Source organism: Pecten maximus, chromosome 7 (assembly GCF_902652985.1).
Source record: "Pecten maximus chromosome 7, xPecMax1.1, whole genome shotgun sequence".
Classification (NCBI taxonomy): Eukaryota; Metazoa; Mollusca; class Bivalvia; order Pectinida; family Pectinidae; genus Pecten; species Pecten maximus.
In genome coordinates, this window is record NC_047021.1 from 12,786,221 (window position 1) to 12,808,811 (window position 22,591).

General features: G+C 38.2%; 1 protein-coding gene across 1 annotated transcript in view; it reads right to left on the reverse strand.

Moving 5' to 3' along the window:
* LOC117331646 (FMRFamide receptor-like) overlaps positions 1 to 15,156 on the reverse strand; it is a 77,109-nt gene extending 61,953 nt beyond the window's left edge. Inside the window, exon 1 of the mRNA XM_033890474.1 lies at positions 14,999 to 15,156. The gene's annotated coding sequence lies outside the window, so the exon portion shown is untranslated. The remainder of the gene's footprint in view (positions 1 to 14,998) is intronic.
* Between the last annotated feature and the right edge of the window lie 7,435 nt (positions 15,157 to 22,591).

Below are 22,591 nucleotides of genomic sequence, written 5' to 3' on the forward strand. Positions count from 1 at the left end.
TGTGACGTTTTTCATTATAATACAGACCGGCCTCCTATGTTTTTGGTAATTGCACAGAGTCCCTACAATAGGTCAGTTACGATAACCATCACATCAGATTGCCAGAAGTTCATAATGATTTGTGTACCATAGTTAATTACAATCAATTTAGGATAACTTAACAACCTCCATAATTAATGTAGTCTAGCTATAATTCTTGACATTATAATGTACCTTCCAATGTACACAACTCCATTTGAACTTGGGCTAATTTCCAGGTAAATAGCACCCACTGTACATTCAATGAACATAAAATTTGGAACAAATGCACACTAAAAACACCCATCAATCCTGTAACAAATACATAAGATTTGAACAATGCTAAACATTTTAAATCATATTGATAAATGATATTTCATAGATTTGATGACAGCTTTAAAGCTTCATCCATTGTTATGTTTAATCAATAGCATATACAATCAACTGATGTCTTCAGCAGTAACAATAGAAACAATGGCCGACAATAAAGGGCGACATTAACCTCTTACGGATTCTAAGCTGAAGGGCTTTCTTACAATTCACCCAAGTACATTATACATGCTGTGGTCATGCTGGATTTAACGTTTTGGTTTAGAGGAAAACTGAATGCCAACAGCAGTTCATAATATAACATCAGTTTAAAAGAATATCTGTGTTATATCCAGTACAAGCAGGAAAGTTAGATACTAAATAATTATGTGATGAGAGTGTTACATATTTTTTTCGGAATATAAAACAATTACTATTGTTGCATGTACATGTATGAATTAAAAGAAAAATGAACAGTCTATAGATACCAAATGTAGAGGATGAAGGATAAGCTCCGATATCTCGAATTAATACCAAATGTAGAGGATGAAGGATAAGCTCCGATATCTCGAATTAATACCAAATGTAGAGGATGAAGGATAAGCTCCGATATCTCGAATTAATACCAAATGTAGAGAATGAAGGATAAGCTCCGATATCTCGAATTAATACCAAATGTAGAGAATGAAGGATAAGCTCCGATATCTCGAATTAGGGATACTGACTGCATTTGTATTGTATTGAAATGATTGTTTTACATTTCACAGGGGATGTCATTTCTGAATTCAGTTGTTATATCACTATATTGATTTAGTCATGCTTTTATGAGTATTTGATATGACCACACATGAATTAAATTACTAGAAATGTTCGGAATGAAGTTTTAACCAGCATTGTCAGATTTGTAAAACAGCATCACATGGGATTTTAAGTAATAACAAGTAAGAAATAAAATGTGTAGAATCAGATGGAACTGTCATAATTGTTGGTTGAAATCCATGTGAGGTGTGGGTGACTGTACATTGTATAATGTCATTGACTTGTTTGTTGGTTGAAATCCTGATTTCCATGTGGGCTGTAGTTTGACTGTACATTACATAATGTCACTGACTTAATGACTCTATTGGATGATATCTTGAAATGCATGCTGATTGTGTTTTAACCATGAATTTCCAGAAGTTTTTCAACTGAAACTTTAAATGTAGCAAGCTAATGATAAACCAGCCTGCTGAAAATTCTTCTAAAAATTAAATAAAATGGAGGAGTCAGTAGGAGTACCTCTCCCAACAACAGTTCAAAACAAATGTTGATCAAATCGTGACATTCTTAAAGAAGATGAAGCATTTTAAAGGATTTTCTAGATTTCTCCTGGTATTTGGCCTCGATTCTCTCTAGGCTTCAGGGAAGCCACACTGTATACTCCTTATATTACAACATTGGATCGCCTTTGGCCAATAATGCTCCAAACAAAATTTTATCAAAATCCATTTAGTCATTCAGGATAAGTAGCAATTGAAAGGATTAACCTCTACTTCCCCTACTGGGCCCTGTCCCTCTGGACCCAGGGGAGCCACACCCTCCATTTTTACAGCATTGGATCTTCTTTGCCAAATAATGATCAGGCCAGATTTCATCCCTATCCATTGGGGCATGGTAACAATTTGAACGATTTACCTCTATTACCTCAATTTCCTCTATTCCGCTCTATTCAACATGGGAGAAACACCCTCTGTTTATATATAAAATATAACATTGGATATTCTTTGCCCTGCAAAAATGCTCCAGACCCAATTTCATAAAATCCATTCAGGGCGTTTATAAATGGTAACAATCTAAAGGATTTACTTCTATTTTCCCTATTGCCGCCCAACCCTCTAGCCACAAGGAACCACAAACAGTCAGAGCATTCATCTAGAGTTTGGAGGTTCTTGGGTTGGAGTCCCAGTCTGTTCTTTGCATTTTTCCTCTCCTATTAGATTTAGCGCCCAATTAAATAGGGTCTCGTGTGGAGGAATGTACTGTAGCCGTACTGGACTGGGCTGAATGTTGGGGGCCCTGAGGTAGCTCAAATGGTTATAGAGTCAATCTTGAGTTCAAGAGTTCAAATCCTGGTATGGTCATTGCATTTTCCTTCTCTTGTGCATTTATACAACATTGGATCTCTTCTGCCCAAGAATGCTGAGAAACAAGAGGCCCATGGGCCTCAGGGGTCACCTGAGTTTCAAAATATTTCAGTTAATATAATAAACCTTTTTGGCCTCACTCATCAGTCCAAGGGGTTAGTTAGGGCCAACATGTGCATTATACCATTTACTGTCATCCAATGCTGATAATGTTAAAAAAGTTAGAATAAATTCCAATAGAAATCAAACAAATAATAGTCAAAAATGTGATTTCCTTATATAAACAATAGTTAAGTTTTTCCCCCTACCCAGGGGCAAATGTGAGACCCTAGGGTCATGAAATTCACAATTTTGGTAAAGCACCTTAAGACCCTTCCATCTATGAATTAAGAGTGTTTGATTCCACCATATCTGAGAGAAGAGAAGAAGATTTAAAATTTTTTAGTCAATTTGACCATTTTTTGGCCCTGCCCCTCAGGCCTTTGGGGGGTGGGGACCATATAATTCAAATTTTTGGTTGACGTTTAGCCATAGAAGCTTCCTGTCAAATTTCATTGAATTTGGTTCAGCAGTTTTGGAGAAGAAGTCGAAAATGTAAATTGTATACGGACGCACGACACACAATGACGGACAAAAGGCGATTAGAATAGGTCACTTAGGTGACCTAAAGATTTCATCCAAATACATTCAGACTACCAAATGAGCTAAAACGGTGGAGGCCAAAAACTAGGGTGAGATAAGACTTCTTTTACCCTAGACAGGTATATCAACAGCCTTACAGGTGTGAAATTCCCTTATGAGGTACACTACAGCTTACGTGGACTTTGCGGTTTCCACGCGTCCGTCACGGACGTGGGCAGCGCGGACCCCACTCGCCCACCGGATATGGCATTCCGCGACGTTCCGTCATATATCGTGGACATCAGCTGACTGATACGGTATCCACTCGGCATCACGGTATGTGACGATCCGCGATTAGTGGTGGGCATAGTTCAACTCGAGACACCGTGTTGCACGACGATCCACGATACGTGGTGGACATGCATTTCATTTTAAAGCCCGTGGTCCATGTCGATCCGCGATATACAGTGGGTACAAGTTGTTTGCTGTTCATTTCTGATCTACACGAGTTATATCCCTTCGTCTTTCGGTAGCGGTAGTGGTATCGGTATCGTTTATCAGAATTATGCATGGTTCCATGTTGGCGGTGTAGATAAGCCTTTATAATTCGGATGAAATTGAAGAACATTTCAAGTTTATTTAAAGCTTTAGACCCTTGGTCCATCAATAGCGTTATTATGGCCATATTATAAACATTAAAAAACAATCGCAATATATTAAGCACTGTTAATATTTAATGTAACTTAACATAAGCTGTTTCATCCATCCAGCATTCTCCATTGACGTATTCACGTTTTTAAAAAATATTCATTTATTTTAGAAATATTGCATTCATTACACGACATTGAATTGGGAAAATAGAAAATACCACTGCGACATAAGAACAGCTTTACCAAATCTCATCAAAATATCTAAACTTCGGCATTTGAATCCTTATTCCGTTATCTTTTAAACATCGGTGTTATCATGTTATCAGACTCCGACCATATTAAAATATGCGGAATATCGAATGTTGTGACAACTAGTCGTATATCTATTCTAAAGTGTACACACAAAAGAGCTGTAAATAACTGCCTATCTCGGTATCTTGTATACATGTAATATCGTTAATGTGGTATCTAAACGGAAAACACAAAAATGAATTAAACATTACATTATTGCATCAAAAGCAGAATGGATTCAGAATGTAATTAAATCATTACTACGGCCCTTTCTGCAATATAATTTACATGTACAATGTTTATATACATTCCCTAAATGTACCGATTTATGATAACCATTTAATGTCTTTATATTTATCATGTATATTGAGTGCTTTGCATTCAGGTCCAAATATGGTTTCTGTTTCTATCACCACTGTGATTTCAATGATTTGTATTCAATCATATTTTAAGTCATAAATTACTCATTGAATGCAACACTTTTTATGCGGTGTTTTGCATAAACATGGCAGCCATAACCGCTGATTTTCTCGGCAGCTCGTCACACGCAGATGATTCTATTTTAGCTGTCTGTCAATCAAACGGGGTATCTGACGGCATCCGTGAGTTTCATTGGTTAGTGAGAATGATTGACAAGACACTAAAGCTTGTTACACTCCAGTGATCTCTGACTCTGTCAATCAAACACTGTAGAAAGGCGTCCGTTAATTCCATTGGTTGGTGAGAATGATCGACAAGTCAGCGTACGTGCACATGTTTTGTCGTCAGCTGTAATAGCAGACGTAAAACCCGTTAAATAAATATTGAGAAACATTATCAAAAACTGTATCGATACATACCGTCAAAACTGATTATCTACCGGTTCTAATAGCCTATATAGGGATATGTTCCGCACAGTGACCTCACGTGTGAGGTTCGCCCAGAGACCGTATTTGAGTCATTGCATTAATAGTCTATTAAAAGTTTATTCTAGAGATGCTAATATTTTAGGCAACGATGTTGTACGATTTGTGATATTCTGTTCCGACTCATCCACTCATCGGTTTTGGGTTACATTTCATTTGTTGGAGAGCTCGAGCTAAATTATTGGAGATAGGAAAGTCTCAATGCACCTTCGATATCAGAGACGGGAATCGGTTGATCTGTGGAATAAACAATAAAAAAGTCCTGTCCTAGGACTGGTCATGATAATGTTATATGAATATCTACACGTAGAAACACGAACTGAGATACATCCGAGTCCGTTTTATAACCGACGAGTGGCCAACACCACAAAGGCCAGGGACCGGCAAGCCGCGGTCACAGAGGCGTGTTAAGATAATAGCCCGGTAAATACCACATCTTAATTAACAGGTATATCTCTAAACTCTAACATGTTGAATTTACCTGTAGGGCAGTTTGTTTTGATAATGATTATATAAAAGGACTCCCAATGCCAAGAAGTGGATCCTTAACTGTAGGTAAATTTAATTCATTTATTCCTTTGGCGTTTCAGCCAATCTAATTTTACAACATATACAAAGACATATACATTAGCAATACAAGATCGTGATATCACAGGTTCAACGGGATCAGACCGCTATTTAGCAAATATATATAAACAAATGTAAACACGTGCCTGCAATTAATGCGAATAAGACAACGATAATGCAAATGTAACATTTGGTATAATGTTCTATTATAACGGGCCGTATACAACATGTCACAATTATATAATGTTCTGTTTTAACGGACCGTATATAACATGTAACCTCCCACTAAATGTGTATTAACGGGCCGTAAATCATATGTAACATTTGAGCAATATTCTATTATAACGGGCCGTATAAAACATGTAACATCTCACTAAATGTCTATTGAAACGGACCATATATAACATGGAACATTTATATAACGCTCTATTATAACGGGCCGTATACAACATGTCACAATTATATAATGTTCTGTTTTAACGGACCGGATATAACATGTAACTTCCCACTAAATATGTATTATAACGGGCCGTAAATCATATGTAACATTTGAGCAATATTCTATTATAACGGGCCGTATAAAACATGTAACATCTCAATAAATGTCTATTAAAACGGACCATATATAACATGTAACATTTATATAACGTTCTATTTAGTGTTATAACGGACCGTATATAACATGTCACAATTATATAATGTTCTGTGTTAACGGGCTGTATATAACATGTAACTTCTTATTAATTTTCTATTATACGGGCCGTATACAACATGTCACAATTATATTATGTTCTGTTTTAACGGGCCGTATATAACATACATATTCTTACTAATTTTCTTTCATAATGGGCCGTATATGACATATGACACTTGAATAATGTTCTATTTTAACGGGCCATATATAGCAAGTAACTTCTTACTAATTTTTTATTATAACGGGCCGTATACAACATGTCACAATTATATTATGTTCTGTTTTAACAGCCTGTATATAACATGTAAAATTTGAGCAATATTCTATTATAACGGGCCGTATACAATATGTAACATCTCACTAAATTTCTAATATAACGGGCCGTAAACAACATGTAACATTTCACTAATTTTCTATTATAACGGGCCGTATATAACATGTCACAATATATAATATCCTGTTTTAACGGGCCGTATATAGCATGTGATGCTGATGTAACCTCTTACTAATTTTCTATTATATCGGGCAGTATACAGCATGTAACATTTGAATAATGTTCTATCATAACGGGCCGTATACAACATGTAACATCTCACTAATTTTCTATTAAAACGGGCCCTATATAACATGGAACATTTATATAATGTTCTATTTTAACGGGCCGTTTATAACATGTCACAATTATATAATGTTCTGTTTTAACGGACCGTATATAACATGTTACTTCCCACTAAATATGTATTATAACGGGCCGTAAATCATATGTAACATTTGAGCAATATTCTATTATAACGGGCCGTATAAAACAGGTAACATCTCAATAAATGTCTATTAAAACGGACCATATATAACATGTAACATTTATATAACGTTCTATTTAGTGTTATAACGGACCGTATATAACATGTCACAATTATATTATGTTCTGTTTTAACGGGCCGTATATAACATACATATTCTTACTAATTTTCTTTCATAATGGGCCGTATATGACATATGACACTTGAATAATGTTCTATTTTAACGGGCCATATATAGCAAGTAACTTCTTACTAATTTTCTATTATAACGGGCCATATACAACATGTCACAATTATATTATGTTCTGTTTTAACAGCCTGTATATAACATGTAAAATTTGAGCAATATTCTATTATAACGGGCCGTATACAATATGTAACATCTCACTAAATTTCTAATATAACGGGCCGTAAACAACATGTAACATTTCACTAATTTTCTATTATAACGGGCCGTATATAACATGTCACAATATATAATATCCTGTTTTAACGGGCCGTATATAGCATGTGATGCTGATGTAACCTCTTACTAATTTTCTATTATATCGGGCAGTATACAGCATGTAACATTTGAATAATGTTCTATCATAACGGGCCGTATACAACATGTAACATCTCACTAATTTTCTATTAAAACGGGCCCTATATAACATGGAACATTTATATAATGTTCTATTTTAACGGGCCGTTTATAACATGTCACAATTATATAATGTTCTGTTTTAACGGACCGTATATAACATGTTACTTCCCACTAAATATGTATTATAACGGGCCGTAAATCATATGTAACATTTGAGCAATATTCTATTATAACGGGCCGTATAAAACAGGTAACATCTCAATAAATGTCTATTAAAACGGACCATATATAACATGTAACATTTATATAACGTTCTATTTAGTGTTATAACGGACCGTATATAACATGTCACAATTATATTATGTTCTGTTTTAACGGGCCGTATATAACATACATATTCTTACTAATTTTCTTTCATAATGGGCCGTATATGACATATGACACTTGAATAATGTTCTATTTTAACGGGCCATATATAGCAAGTAACTTCTTACTAATTTTCTATTATAACGGGCCATATACAACATGTCACAATTATATTATGTTCTGTTTTAACAGCCTGTATATAACATGTAAAATTTGAGCAATATTCTATTATAACGGGCCGTATACAATATGTAACATCTCACTAAATTTCTAATATAACGGGCCGTAAACAACTTGTAACATTTCACTAATTTTCTATTATAACGGGCCGTATATAACATGTCACAATATATAATATTCTGTTTTAACGGGCCGTATATAACATGTGATGCTGATGTAACCTTTTACTAATTTTCTATATATCGGGCAGTATACAGCATGTAACATTTGAATAATGTTCTATCATAACGGGCCGTATACAACATGTAACATCTCACTAATTTTCTATTAAAACGGGCCCTATATAACATGTCACAATTATATAATGTTCTGTTTTAACGGACCGTATATAACATGTTACTTCCCACTAAATATGTATTATAACGGGCCGTAAATCATATGTAACATTTGAGCAATATTCTATTATAACGGGCCGTATAAAACAGGTAACATCTCAATAAATGTCTATTAAAACGGACCATATATAACATGTAACATTTATATAACGTTCTATTTAGTGTTATAACGGACCGTATATAACATGTCACAATTATATAATGTTCTGTGTTAACGGGCTGTATATAACATGTAACTTCTTACTAATTTTCTATTATACGGGCCGTATACAACATGTCACAATTATATTATGTTCTGTTTTAACGGGCCGTATATAACATACATATTCTTACTAATTTTCTTTCATAATGGGCCGTATATGACATATGACACTTGAATAATGTTCTATTTTAAAGGGCCATATATAGCAAGTAACTTCTTACTAATTTTCTATTATAACGGGCCATATACAACATGTCACAATTATATTATGTTCTGTTTTAACAGCCTGTATATAACATGTAAAATTTGAGCAATATTCTATTATAACGGGCCGTATACAATATGTAACATCTCACTAAATTTCTAATATAACGGGCCGTAAACAACTTGTAACATTTCACTAATTTTCTATTATAACGGGCCGTATATAACATGTCACAATTATATGATATTCTATTTTAACGGGCCGTTTATAACATGTAACATGTACTACGAACCTCACCTTACGACCACCTCAAAATTACGACCACCCCGCTATTACGGGCACTTTTTTTTCAGTCCCGATTTTTTTCTCTATATATCTTTGTATTGGTCGCTTCACTATTACGACCACTTTGCTATTCCGTATTACGACCACCTTGGGCAGTCCCAACGAATACTAATTAACGCTTATTACCCCCACAATCACGACCAGTTGGTCGTGTCTAAAAAATTACCTGGTGTGTAGCGAACCGTGAACAGCTTACGGTAATGCGTGTCAAACTGGCCATTGACGGGTGTATACGTAATTATCGATCTTTTGTTTACTGACCAGTGTATCGACAGGTGAGTAGAATGGCTATTAATCTCTTTGAAATCTTCGCACTGACCGGAAGGTAAAATAAACATCCAGTCTTTCATTGTTCGTAACAAGCCAGCATGTGCCGGGTTTGAGTTTGTAGTCCTTTGTTTACCGTTACGGGTGATCGCCCTTCCTTGGTGGCGCTGTGACGGATTAAATACACAAGTTATCAGATTATCTATCTTGCCTTGAAAATTGTAATAACCGTACATTTGCTTATTAATTATGATATTCAAATAATTGATTTGTGGCTGTTGGTCGTTTTAAGACCCGATTACATACAAGCGAGTAAAATAAACATAGTAACGTTTGATTTTTTTCTGGTCAAGCGCAAGTTTTTTCAGCGATCTCGATGTTTTTGTATCAATGCCGAATAGGGTCTGTAGATAGGTGTTATTATAATTTGAAAAAAACATGTTTGGTTTCAAATATTTCGCTAGAATTATGCTATTCTTTCTAACTTCATTTCTTTTTTCGCTCATGATGGCCACATCACGTAAACGTAAGGAGTTACACTAAAAAAGAAAATTGAACTGATTCAATGTAGCAATGGTCGTAGCCAACGACAACTTGCTGAACAGTTTGGGGTCGGCAAAACACAGGTCAGAGCATCTTGAAAAGAAAGACAGAAATTTTAGAAGGTGATGAAGAAAATAAAGGAAATGATAGACAAAAACAATTGTCTTTGTTTTTATTTAAAGTTAAGACTATGGCATGTATTTAGCCATATCTATACAACTTGCACCTGAGTTCAGTCAATTAAGAGTTACGGTTCCTGATGGTCTAGCTCAAATTGGTCCACCTCGGCACTTTGACCCGGACCCCCAGGTGTTCTTAATAGTGAGGTGTCACTGTAATTTTCTTTTATAACGGGCCGTATACGACATGTAACATCTCACTGAATGTCTATTATAACGGGCCATATATAACATGTAACATTTATATAATGTTCTATTTTTCTGCTTGAACGGACCGTTTATAACATGCTAATTTGCTATTGTAACGGGCCGTATACACCATGATACATCTCACTGGTGTAATGGGCCGTATACAACATGTAACATTTGAATAATGTTCTATTTCAACGGGCCTATATAACATGTAACTTACTACTTTTCTTTTATTACGGGCCGTATACAACATATATAACGTGTAACGACTTACATCACCCTGTTCATAGCCTTTATTACGAGGACACGGGTTTCGTTGCATACCAATAACGATTTGGATTACAACACTTCTAATAATATAAGTTTAAAGTGGAATTCGTACATGAAATAAATGCTTAAAGTAAAGTGTCAACATCGTGGGTATGTGAATGTTCAAACTTAGGCTAATTATTTTATTTGTGATACGAATGTTTATTGTTTTAACTCAACGGACTTTAAATGTAAATAATGTGTTTAATTTAAAAATGAATTCCTACAGTAAAAAGAAATTTTTAACAAAACTCAAGCTAAATATACGTACAACCTGTAAAAGCATATATTCGGAACATTTTTGACGTGCACGGAAACCATACGTGTCAACTCACCAGCAGTTATAGGCGGGTTCCGATTAGAACACCCGACAGAACAGATACCTGTGGTGCTGTGACAGGCGTGACGACCGTAATTTCACACCTGATTATTGTTAAATGGTATACTAACCCACTCACAGTCGAGTACACTTTTATGTCTATATGATTTGTAATCAGTTAAGTTAAATAATATCAAGAAAAATATCAGTGATAGTTCGCCATGTTGATAAGGGTTATCGGATAGTAGTAAATGGTCTGATGTGATTTTGTTTCGCATTTTCAATCATTTAAAACAGTAAAATATCTACGTTGTTGTACTATAGCTGTCTTCTGCAAATTTGGTTTATGAAAATGGTATGCAAAATTATTAATAAGGAATGAAATGAGATGAATTCAAAGTTCGTGTAAAATAGAGGTAAAGATCATGTAATGTCGGAGAATACAGATAAGATACAGGTAATTTTGGAGAACTTTGGAGAACACAGGTAAAATCCAGGTAAGGTATAGGTGAAGACTATAATGACTGTCACAACATACCTGCCCGTAACTTATTTGTAAGAAGTGGGAGAAAGGAGACCCCCCCCCCCCCCCCGCCGCGGTAATCCAGACGATTTTTCTTACCTTGTGGGTCAGTCACCCGTGTCGACAGATTCACAGCTCTAGCTCGTTTGTCACACCAAGTCGTCATAGCAACCGCTGCGAGGTCTTAGCCCCAGGCATTTACCCGTTCAACTCAGTTTTTGTAACGGTATTTTGCTTTCCTATACAGCGAATTAATTAATGATTATAGACTGGTCTTGCTTTTGTTTCAAACTTAAAGCAGATGATAACTATGATATCAACAAATTTTATTCCGTAGTTAGTACGTGAGAACCCATAAACCAACATACATAATGTACGTAACCAAAATATGATTATTATTGATCGATCATAAGTAATAAACGGAAAGAATATCTGTAAAATAGCTCACACTTAATGAAATTTAAATATATATATTTTTTAAATAGAAGGTGCTTCACACAAACATGGGCTCGTAAAGATGACGCATTAAAAGAATTTATCATATAACACAGTATCAACTGATATAAGCACATCGTTTACTTTGCGTTTTAACTTCTGTAACATAAAATATATTAATACAATGGTGTACACGCAAATTACATAAAAGATATTTACTAGTGTTAATCTGAGATTATTAGATTATTTACAATTAAAATTATTATGTTATATACGGCCCGTTACTAAAGGAAATTAGTGAGATGTTACATGTTGTATACGGCCCGTTATAATAGAGCATTATTCAAATATTACATGTTTTATACGGCCCGTTACTAAAGAAAATTAATGAGATGTTACATGTTGTATACGGCCCGTTATAATAGAGCATTATTCAAATATTACATGTTATATACGGCCCGTTACTAAAGAAAATTAATGAGATGTTACATGTTGTATACGGCCCGTTATAATAGAGCATTATTCAAATATTACATTACCAGTGAAACGAAGGGAAGTAACTCTTATATATCGGGAGGACATCCTGCCTTCGGCCGTGATTAGAAGACGCGGTAAAGTAAGCATAACTTCAAAACATAAGCTAGCCATGCTATCTAGCGTTCCACGACGGATCGCGCTGTTCCGTGGACATACACGGCATCCGGCGGGCCACGATATCCAGTGTTCCTCGACGGGCCGCGCTGTTGCGTGGACACCCACGGTATCTGCCGATCCATCACGAATCGCGGAATCACGTGGACACTTTGCCCACGCATGTCCACTAGTGGACATTGCGTGGGCAGTCCACCGTGGGCGCGTGGAAACCGCAAAGTCCACGTAAGCTGTAGTGTACTTAAAGGTGGGAGGGAGGGAGGGGCCTTCCCCATTCGCAACAATATTGTGTGATGTGAGATCAAAGAAACAATACATTAAGGACATTACATCGACATCACACTCATGTCAACATTGTCTTACATTGTCTAACATTGATTCAATGTCAGTACACATGAGAGCCAATTAGGGCAAGTAAGAAACAAAATTAGCCACCACCTTCAGGTGAGAGAGAGAGGGATCTAAACCCCAGGGGTAAGCTTCTTAGGCTAACACACATTCAGCAAACCTTGTTTGTCAAGAACCTAAGTAATTTCCCCTAAGTATGATTTGTTACATCAGAATGTTCACTTTTACTGGTAAAATGTTAATAAAAATGTTCACCAACAGTCAAGTGGCCAATTCTGTACTAAGATTAAATCATCGAAGATAAAAAGAGCTGGATAAAGTGAAATAAATTACCTGTTGGTCAACACTTCTCTGTAGTTGTAGATAAGTGATCCTATGTACTATCTGTCATCACTTACACAGCAGTAATTAGGGGATCTCTTTGATGTGAACATGAGCAGGGAGATGTTCCTAAAGTTAATCAAACACTCAATACTGATGCTATCTGTGATCAGTACATTCTTAGCCCAAGTGATTTGTTTCTGATCAGAAACATTTCCTGACGGACAAACAACAGAAGTTTGGTGCATAACAGTGATAAAGCAAAGGAAGCGTGTATAAATATATCCAGATTGATGTGCCTACTACTATAGGGAGCTTGTAACAATAAATGGCACATGTGTTCACTTGTCAGATATAGCCAAGGTGTAGGGTAGGGGCAGTGTCAGATGTCATTGTGACCTAGTATTTACATTCTATATGATCCCTGACATTTGTCTTTGATGCTAATACAAATATACATTGATTACAAGGCAAAGGCCTTTCTCACTATAGAAATTAGTAACAATACATTGGGCCTCTCATAAACAGTGTAAATTATATCTTGTTTTACCATCAATCTTGTAAACTTTTCAGTTTCGATTTCAATATATAAGATATTACTGTAAAGGTCAGTGGTAGGTATATAAGATATTACTGTAAATGTCGGAGATAGGTATATACAACCTTACTGTAAAGGTCAGTGATAGGTTATAGGTATATAAGATCTTACTGTAAAGGTCGGTGATAGGTACATTATTGTATATAAGATATAACTGTTAAGGTCGGTGATAGGATATACAAGATCTTCATACATGAACTCAAATTTCATCTTAAAGAATAGAATTCAATTTCCCAATCTATTAGATTGGAAATGCACTGAAACTCCTTGTACATTAATATGGATAATACATTATCTCTGCAGATATTTCAAAATATGGGGTATTTGATAAAGTATCACACTAATAACAATAACTTGTAGATAACTGTTGTTGTAAGAACAATGCAATGTCATACATATTAAATGTGCATAAAATATAATGATAATCTATAGCTCTATCATCATTCAAAATTTTCCATAACAGGCTTTAGATATACTTTTTGAAATTGTGAAGCAGTTGTTAACCAACGGCATTAGCAGCTGGCAAGTGCACAGGTGTTAATGTATTTCATCTTTAATATGAAATAATATGGCTTAAAATTTAACATGTTTATGCTCAAAGCAGGCCTATTTACTCTCTTCTGCTGGTTGTGTATAGAATGCTTTCAATTACTAGTATATAAACCTAGGGTTTTCTCACTGTGGGATATGTTGCCTTGATAAGTCAACAGTTACTGGTAGATAAATATGATATAAATACAGGCATGACTGTTGAAATAATTTTTTGGGGAGAATGATAAGAAATTATTGATTTCATAAACCCTTTTTTAAATCAAGCACACAGTTTAAATCTACATCAATAATGTTATGATGAAACACAGCTATCTCAGCAGATGAAGATTGACCGAAGCTATCCCCAGGGGGGTATGATTGAAACAACTATTTGGATTGCTTATGAAACAATAACTCATGTTACAGCATGACAGATATTTATGGTTTACGCTCCACAATTAGTTGCCTCCTAAATGCAGTGTCAATCAAATAAAGCTCTCACAAGTAGACAGAAAAATTACTTACCTTACTGAGGGAGTGAGCACTGCCGTGAATTTCAAAGATCAGAGCCAATTTTCAGTGTAACATTCAATCAAAGACTTAAATTCTCAACTATTTCAGAGATGATTTTATGGCAGGGACTGTGAGCGGCTGTTTTTGTCTGAGAGCTGCTGCTCTACATAGCCAATAGCAGAGTCAGTGGGCTGGGTAGTCTAGTGTCAGTCACAAGTCACACATTTTGAAAAAAAAAAAAAGATATTTCCATGACAAGCAGCAGATGTTTCAGGTTGACTGTTGTAGATCCAGCATTATCAGTTGATGAGGAAGAGAGGCTGGATAAATAAGGAAACCAGCTGACAAATGTCCAACAACCTTCAATGGTCAGATTATGGTTATTGCCAATTTAAATACTGTTATGTCTCTATACTTACAACTCTATTGACCACATGTCAGAATGTACATGACGTATGGCACCAAGGGAAGCTGAGAGGAAAAGGTCCTACCCAATCATCATGTTGTGACATCTCCAATCATTTAAAAAATTTTAACCATGGTTTTAGCAGAAAAACATAACCAAAAGACAATTCATAAGCCTTAACTGCTTATAATACCTAGTTTATATATGACCTTCGTGAGCTTAGTTCAAGGTGATTTAAGTGAACAGAATAGGACATCTTCCCATTCAATCTTTAACCTATTATAGCTAATGATATAATTAATGAGGGACAATCTACAACAGAAGCCATCTGATGATGGGCAAATGTCCTTTATTTGCAAATCTCTCCACACAAGCAGGATATAACATGTCACTGTGACACACATCATTATAAATCATAATCACCCCAATGCCTCTGTTAGGGACCGAACCTTGGACATCGGACAATTTCCTTGTCCCAACATGGGCTCCAATGTAACAAAGGTCATTATAGATTCTAATTATTTCAATGGCAGTGCTAGGAATCAAACCAAGGATCTCAGCAGGCTTACTAGTCTTACACTAAACCAATTGAGCAATTAAGATTAAGTTCTCTGGGTTTAGAAGTTATAACTGTGGCTAGGTTTAAATTTATGAAAACAAGCAGTGACAATTTCTAAATTGTGTCTGTTTAAGTCCGATAGAAGTCAGTTTGTAGACAGTCTATTCTTCAATACAATTCTAGAATATTGTATTTGTATGATTTTATTTCTTCAACTTTTCTGAAAAAAAAACATCTGACAATATACTGGCAAGACTGTGAGTGTATTGTCAGATAATTACTTTCATAAGAAGAGTAGATTTTACCAGTGTTTTATAATATCAAGACTATAGGTTCCTCCATGCAAATTCCTGCAGAGGAAGTTATTTAAACTAAATAAAATATCATATCTATGTAATCTTGAAAGTTCATGCATTCCAATATCTCACCATGCAGGAACAGACAAACAATTTATGCTTGCTGTAGTTCACTGCATGTAAGAAGAGGGACTGACTTTATTGTAGCCCAGACACCTGTCATATGATCAAAGGAACCATGCTGTTGGTGTCCTCTAGACACCTGTCATAGGATCAAAGGAACCCTGCTGTTGGTGTCCTCTAGACACCTGTCATAGGATCAAAGGAACCATGCTGTTGGTGTCCTCTAGACACCTGTCATAGGATCAAAGGAACCATGCTGTTGGTGTCCTCTAGACACCTGTCATAGGATCAAAGGAACCATGCTGTTGGTGTCCTCTAGACACCTGTCATAGGATCAAAGGAACCATGCTGTTGGTGTCCTCTACACACCTGTCATAGGATCATAGGAACCATGCTGTTGGTGTCCTCTAGACACCTGTCATAGGATCAAAGGAACCATGCTGTTGGTGTCCTCTAGACACCTGTCATAGGATCAAAGGAACCGTGCTGTTGGTGTCCTCTAGACACCTGTCATAGGATCATAGGAACCGTGCTGTTGGTGTCCTCTAGACACCTGTCATAGGATCATAGGAACCATGCTGTTAGTGTCCTCTAGACACCTGTCATAGGATCATAGGAACCGTGCTGTTGGTGTCCTCTAGACACCTGTCATAGGATCATAGGAACCATGCTGTTAGTGTCCTCTAGACACCTGTCATAGGATCATAGGAACCATGCTGTTGGTGTCCTCTAGAACACCTGTCATAGGATCATAGGAACCATGCTGTTGGTGTCCTCTAGACACCTGTCATAGGATCAAAGGAACCATGTTGTTGGTGTCCTCTAGACACCTGTCATAGGATCATAGGAACCATGCTGTTGGTGTCCTCTAGACACCTGTCATAGGATCAAAGGAACCATGCTGTTGGTGTTCTCTAGACACCTGTCATAGGATCAAAGGAACCGTGCTGTTGGTGTCATCTAGACACCTGTCATAGGATCAAAGGAACCGTGCTGTTGGTGTCCTCTAGACACCTGTCATAGGAACCTGGCTGTTGGTGTCCTCTAGACACCTGTCATAGGATCATAGGAACCATGCTGTTAGTGTCCTCAAGACACCTGTCATAGGATCAAAGGAACCGTGCTGTTGATGTCCTCTAGACACCTGTCATAGGATCAAAGGAACCGTGCTGTTGGTGTCCTCTAGACACCTGTCATAGGATCAAAGGAACCGTGCTGTTGGTGTCCTCTAAACACCTGTCATAGGATCAAAGGAACCATGCTGTTAGTGTCCTCAAGACACCTGTCATAGGATCAAAGGAACCGTGCTGTTGGTGTCCTCTAGACACCTGTCATAGGATCATAGGAACCATGCTGTTAGTGTCCTCAAGACACCTGTCATAGGATCAAAGGAACCGTGCTGTTGGTGTCCTCTAGACACCTGTCATAGGATCAAAGGAACCGTGCTGTTGGTGTCCTCTAGACACCTGTCATAGGATCAAAGGAACCGTGCTGTTGGTGTCCTCTAGACACCTGTCATAGGATCATAGGAACCATGCTGTTGGTGTCCTCTAGACACCTGTCATAGGATCATAGGAACTATGCTGTTGGTGTCCTCTAAACCCCTGTCATAGGATCATAGGAACCATGCTGTTGGTGTCCTCTAGACACCTGTCATAGGATCAAAGGAACCATGCTGTTGGTGTCCTCTAGACACCTGTCATAGGATCAAAGGAACCATGCTGTTGGTGTTCTCTAGACACCTGTCATAGGATCATAGGAACCATGCTGTTGGTGTCCTCTAGACACCTGTCATAGGATCATAGGAACCATGCTGTTGGTGTCCTCTAGACACCTGTCATAGGATCATAGGAACCATGCTGTTGGTGTCCTCTAGACACCTGTCATAGGATCAAAGGAACCCTGCTGTTGGTGTCCTCTAGACACCTGTCATAGGATCAAAGGAACCGTGCTGTTGGTGTCCTCTAGACACCTGTCACAGGATCAAAGGAACCGTGCTGTTGGTGTCCTCTAGACACCTGTCATAGGATCAAAGGAACCGTGCTGTTGGTGTCCTCTAGACACCTGTCACAGGATCAAAGGAACCATGCTGTTGGTGTCCTCTAGACACCTGTCATAGGATCAAAGGAACCGTGCTGTTGGTGTCCTCTAGACACCTGTCATAGGATCATAGGAACCATGCTGTTGGTGTCCTCTAGACACCTGTCATAGGATCATAGGAACCATGTTGTTGGTGTCCTCTAAACACCTGTCATAGGATCAGCGGAACCATACTGTTGGGTGTCCTCTAGAAACCTGTCACAGGATCAAAGGAACCATGTTGTTGGTGTCCTCTAGACACCTGTCACAGGATCAAAGGAATCATGCTGTTGGTGTCCTCTAGACACCTGTCATAGGATCATAGGAACCATGCTGTTGGTGTCCTCTAGACACCTGTCATAGGATCAAAGGAACCATGCTGTTGGTGTCCTCTAGACACCTGTCATAGGATCATAGGAACCATGCTGTTAGTGTCCTCTAGACACCTGTCATATGATCATAGGAACCATGCTGTTGGTGACCTCTAGACACCTGTCATAGGATCAAAGGAACCGTGCTGTTTGTGTCCTCTAGACACCTGTCACAGGATCAAAGGAACCATGCTGTTGGTGTCCTCTAGACACCTGTCATGGGATCATAGGAACCATGCTGTTGGTGTCCTCTAGACACCTGTCATGGGATCATAGGAACCGTGCTGTTGGTGTCCTCTAGACACCTGTCTTAGGATCATAGGAACCATGCTGTTAGTGTCCTCTAGACACCTGTCATAGGATCAAAGGAACCATGCTGTTGGTGTCCTCTAGACACCTGTCACAGGATCAAAGGAACCATGCTGTTGGTGTCCTCTAGACACCTGTCACAGGATCAAAGGAACCATGCTGTTGGTGTCCTCTAGACACCTGTCATAGGATCAAAGGAACCATGCTGTTGGTGTTCTCTAGACACCTGTCATAGGATCATAGGAACCATGCTGTTGGGTGTCCTCTAGACACCTGTTATAGGATCAAAGGAACCATGCTGTTGGTGTCCTCTAGACACCTGTTATAGGATCATAGGAACCATGCTGTTGGTGTCCTCTAAACACCTGTCATAGGATCAAAGGAACTGTGCTGTTGGTGTCCTCTAGACACCTGTCATAGGATCATAGGAACCATGCTGTTGGTGTCCTCTAGACACCTGTCATAGGATCATAGGAACCATGCTGTTGGTGTCCTCTAAACACCTGTCATAGGAACCTTGCTGTTGGTGTTTACTAGGGGCCGCGGTGGCCAAATTAATTAAGTGTTTAAGTTGTCCCGTCGTTATATCACTAGCCCTCCACCTCTTGCTTTGCATTCGAAGCCCATGTGGACCAGTTGCCTTGTACTGACCGTAGGTCATTGGTTTTCTCCAGGTACTCTGGCTTTCCTCCATTAAACCTTGCACATTCTTAAATGACCCTGGCTGTTTATAGAAAAACCAAAATAATGTCTTAATGTCAGCCATAATTAAACTTTCTTGTGATCTCCATCAACATGAATCTCTTAAAACCCAGGGGCCAACACTATTTTCATGGTTACATTTCCCTTTCCCTTTTAAGCTTTCCTTACCCAATATTTTACTGTGATGTATTCATTAACCTATCTGATATTTACAAATTCACTTGATGAGCATAACAGATAAACAAGGAAATGATAAAACTTGTTTTTAAGTGGTGGGGTCCATATCTGGCTTTCTCTGCATGGGATTGTCTGGAATTAAGACAGGTCTCTGAGGATATCATGGGTGGGACAATTTCTGGAGGACAAATTTAATCAATCGCAAAGAATCTCATCATGAGGCAGTCTACACAGTACTGGTTAAGGGTGAGGCAGTTTACACTGTACTGGTTAAGGGTGAGGCAGTCTACACAGTACTAGTTAAGGGTGAGGCAGTCTACACAGTACTGGTTAAGGGTGAGGCAGTCTACACAGTACTAGTTAAGGGTGAGCCAGTCTACACAGTACTAGTTAAGGGTGAGGTAGTCTACACAGTACGGGTTAAGGGTGAGGCAGTCTACACAGTACGGGTTAAGGGTGAGCCAGTCTACACTGTACTGGTTAAGGGTGAGGCAGTCTACACAGTACTGGTTAAGGGTGAGGTAGTCTACACAGTACGGGTTAAGGGTGAGGCAGTCTACACAGTACTGGTTAAGGGTGAGCCAGTCTACACTGTACTGGTTAAGGGTGAGGCAGTCTACACAGTACTGGTTAAGGGTGAGGCAGTCTACACAGTACTAGTTAAGGGTGAGGCAGTCTACACAGTACTGGTTAAGGGTGAGGCAGTCTACACTGTACTGGTTAAGGGTGAGGTAGTCTACACAGTACGGGTTAAGGGTGAGGTAGTCTACACAGTACTGGTTAAGGGTGAGGCAGTCTACACAGTACTGGTTAAGGGTGAGGTAGTCTACACAGTACTAGTTAAGGGTGAGGCAGTCTACACAGTACGGGTTAAGGGTGAGGTAGTCTACACAGTACTAGTTAAGGGTGAGGTAGTCTACACAGTACTGGTTAAGGGTGAGGCAGTCTACACAGTACGGGTTAAGGGTGAGGCAGTCTACACTGTACTGGTTAAGGGTGAGGCAGTCTACACAGTACTAGTTAAGGGTGAGGCAGTCTACACTGTACTGGTTAAGGGTGAGGCAGTCTACACAGTACGGGTTAAGGGTGAGGCAGTCTACACAGTACTGGTTAAGGGTGAGCCAGTCTACACAGTACGGGTTAAGGGTGAGGCAGTCTACACTGTACTGGTTAAGGGTGATGCAGTCTACACAGTACTAGCTAAGGGTGAGGCAGTCTACACAGTACTGGTTAAGGGTGAGGCAGTCTACACAGTACTAGTTAAGGGTGAGGTAGTCTACACAGTACAGGTTAAGGGTCAAGGCAGTCTACACAGTTCTGGTTAAGGGTGAGCCAGTCTACACAGTACGGGTTAAGGGTGAGGCAGTCTACACTGTACTGGTTAAGGGTGAGGCAGTCTACACAGTACTAGTTAAGGGTGAGGCAGTCTACACAGTACTAGTTAAGGGTGAGGCAGTCTACACAATACTAGTTAAGGGTGAGGCAGTCTACACAGTACTAGTTAAGGGTGAGGCAGTCTACACAGTACTAGTTAAGGGTGAGGCAGTCTACACTGTTCTGGTTAAGGGTCAAGGCAGTCTACACAGTTCTGGTTAAGGGTGAGCCAGTCTACACAGTACTAGTTAAGGGTGAGGCAGTCTACACTGTACTGGTTAAGGGTGAGGCAGTCTACACAGTACTGGTTAAGGGTGAGCCAGTCTACACTGTACTGGTTAAGGGTGAGGCAGTCTACACAGTACTGGTTAAGGGTGAGGTAGTCTACACAGTACGGGTTAAGGGTGAGGTAGTCTACACAGTACTAGTTAAGGGTCAAGGCAGTCTACACAGTTCTGGTTAAGGGTGAGGCAGTCTACACAGTACTAGTTAAGGGTGAGGTAGTCTACACAGTATGGGTTAAGGGTTAGGCAGTCTACACAGTACTAGTTTAGCATTTTTATATCATTATATATTATAACTAATAGACCTCGTTGTGGCACAATGAGTTCCATGTGATGGCAATCTGAGAGAACAATGGGGAAAATGGCTGGTATTGGCAGAATGAAATTATAGCATACTGACAGAGCAGTGTGAATGAAATTATTATCAGAGTGCCACATCCATACTGGGACACAGGAACATAATCAGGCATGTTGTTCATCTTTTACATGTACAATTAGATTATTAGACAGCAATGGATTTAGAAAATCCAGCTACAAGTCAGAGCTGTCAGAAATATAGTAAATATACAGAAAAGTGATATAAATAAAGCATCCAGAAAAATAAAGAAAGCTTGACAGGTACAAGTAGTTTAGATAAAAAAAACAACCAAAAGAACAGCAATATAGCTACAGTGTAGGTACCAGAGTAAAAATATTGTCATGACTAAATACTGGTAACTATATGTACCATAGTGTAGTTAAATATTTCTTCATTCCTTCTTGAGGAACATGTTAACTGCTGTTATTTTACATATGAATATGTTGTTGATATGTTGCAGGTGCAATTGTAGACAAAGATCACACTTGTCATCGGGCATCACATGAGGTGAATTTCCATTTACCTCATTTGTAGGCCAATTAGCTCACCTGTTTCTTTGTTATCTTA